This window comes from Oratosquilla oratoria, chromosome 32 (assembly GCF_046742065.1).
Source record: "Oratosquilla oratoria isolate Oo_2021 chromosome 32, ASM4674206v1, whole genome shotgun sequence".
In the NCBI taxonomy this organism is placed as follows: domain Eukaryota; kingdom Metazoa; phylum Arthropoda; class Malacostraca; order Stomatopoda; family Squillidae; genus Oratosquilla; species Oratosquilla oratoria.
The window spans coordinates 32,567,982-32,570,481 of NC_134808.1; positions in this window are offsets into that span (position 1 = coordinate 32,567,982).

Below are 2,500 nucleotides of genomic sequence, written 5' to 3' on the forward strand. Positions count from 1 at the left end.
TGTGAAATGGGATAAGAGTATGAAATTTTTGGAAGTAACAAAAAGGTGTTCTGGAAGGAAAGTAAGAGAGGAAAGGGAGGCGAATCAAGTAGAGAAGAAAAGGTAAAACGTGCATATGGAGAGATGATAATAGAAGAGACGTAAGCGGAAGATGGGCAGAGTATTTTAGGGAACTGCTAAATGTGAAGGAGGATAGTGAAGGAAAGGTAGTTGCAATAGGAAGTCCTAAGAAAATGAGTGATGAATGAGGAAAATGGAGGAGAAATAAGGAAAGATGAGGTGAAAGCAGTTATTAAAATGATGAGAGTAGGTAAGGCACCTGGGTTAGATGGGTGTCGTGCGGAGTGTCTAAAAAAGGGAGGTACAGTGATGGTGGACTGGGGATGAGGTTGTTTAATGTTTGTCTAAAAGAGGGTAGAGTGCCGGAGGACTGAAGCGGCCTTGCTGTGGATGTGCTGTGTCTTGCTACACTGCTTCTGACCCAGGGCAGTGAGCGAGATGCAGGGATGATCCGTCATCCAGGAGGAGCCAAGAAAAGAGGAGGGAGGGGTGGTTAATGGGAGTGGAGTATATGGGGATGTATTGGGTGGTAGTGGATTTATGCATTTGACTTTGGTTATTTCCCTTGTAAGGGGAAAAAAGCCCTTGGTATATGTATGTATGCATATATTGCCATGGATTAAGTTAATTGTAACCATCCTTTATGTGCAGCCACTTGAGGTGATCAAACCAATAGCTGGGAAGTTTCCTCCTCATAGCTTCCGGTGTACACGGTCTTGGTTCACCTTCCAATCCCCTTAGGCTTAAAAGGTAATGTACACGCTGACCTTTCTGGTTTACAGTAATAACAAGAATGAGAGAGAGAGAGAGAGAGAGAGAGAGAGAGAGAGAGAGAGAGAGAGAGAGAGAGAGAGAGAGAGAGAGAGAGGGGGAGAGAAAGTGAGACAGTTTGAATCGTATAAATTGTTTGCACTGATCACAAACGAACATGCGCGCGCGCACACACACACGCACAAACACACACACACACACACACACACACACACACACACACACAAAAACACGCACCTCTTGAACTCAACGTTAAATAAGAAGAAAAAAGAAAAATTCGCCTGTTAACTTCTTGATTTACGTGTGGGTGTTTTGAAAGAGAAAATGAAGAAATCTTCTTGGTATGTCAGGGGGGAACCCTCTCGCATCCGCACTAATGCTCACCCATGTCTGCGCATGCGTGCGTGCGCATCTGTGTGCGTGTTAGAATAAACACTGGGTTTTGGCTGTATAGGGTTACATGTGTGCTATATCTGTCTGCCAATACGAGTGTTATGTGCTACATGTATGTGGGTAGGGTAAGGTAGATATATGATATGTGACAGCACACACAAATACACACACATTCACACAAACACACACATACACAAACATACAAATATGCGAGTTCTTGTGTGTGTGTGTGTGTGTGTGTGTGTGTGTGTGTGTGTGTGTGTGTGTGTGTGTGTGTGTGTGTGTGTGTGTGTGTGTGTGCGTGCGTGTGCTTGTGTGTGTGTGTGCGTGTGTGTGCGTGTGTGTGTGTGTGTGTGTGTGTGCGCGTGTGCTTGCGAATGCGTGTGTGTGTGTGTGTGTGTGTGCGTGCTTGTGTGTGTGTGTGCGTGTGTGTGTGTGTGCGTGTGTGTGCGTGTGTGTGTGTGCGTGTGTGTGTGTGCGCGTGTGCTTGTGAATGCGTGTGTGTGTGTGTGTGTGTGTGTGTGTGTGTGTGTGTGTGTGTGTGTGTGTGAGTGTGTGTGTGTATTTGCATATGTGTGCGTGTAGGTGTGCATACCTACAATTGAATAAATGTACATACACATATCTAATTTTAAATTGTAGGTATTACATGTGTTCATGACTAAGTCGTGTTAAGGTGTGGGAGTTGCATTTTCCCGGAGATGTGTACAATCGGCCAAAGAAGTATGTCTACCCCCCGGAGTCTGCTCAGATTAAAAGGACACACAACACAGTGCGCGCGGAACACCGTCGGTAATGTTGGCAGCCTTGGCAGAATGTTGTGCAGTTCCGGTGATGTTGGCAACCCTGAGAGTTGTGAACATTTTCTTCGGCAACATATGGTGTCGCTCCCGAAACCGAATAAAATCGTCAGCGCTGGAGAAATGTTGATGTTTATCATGCATGTCTGTTACACACACACACGTACACACACACACACACACACACACACGTACACACACGCGGTGGTAGAATTCCCGGCTGCCATGACGGCGGTCCGGTTTCGAATCCCGCCCAGGGCTGAAATAATTTCAATATCGCTGCACTGCGAGTCGTTACTCCAACTCTCGTGGGCAGGGAGTTGGGGGTATGTGCGTGTAAAGTCATAGCATTACCCATAGATCGGTCATATATGAGCTCTCTTCTGGGAGGAAAATAGCTGTCGATCACGAGTACAACACGTGATCCAGGACCATGGTGGATGATACACACACACACACACACACACACACACACA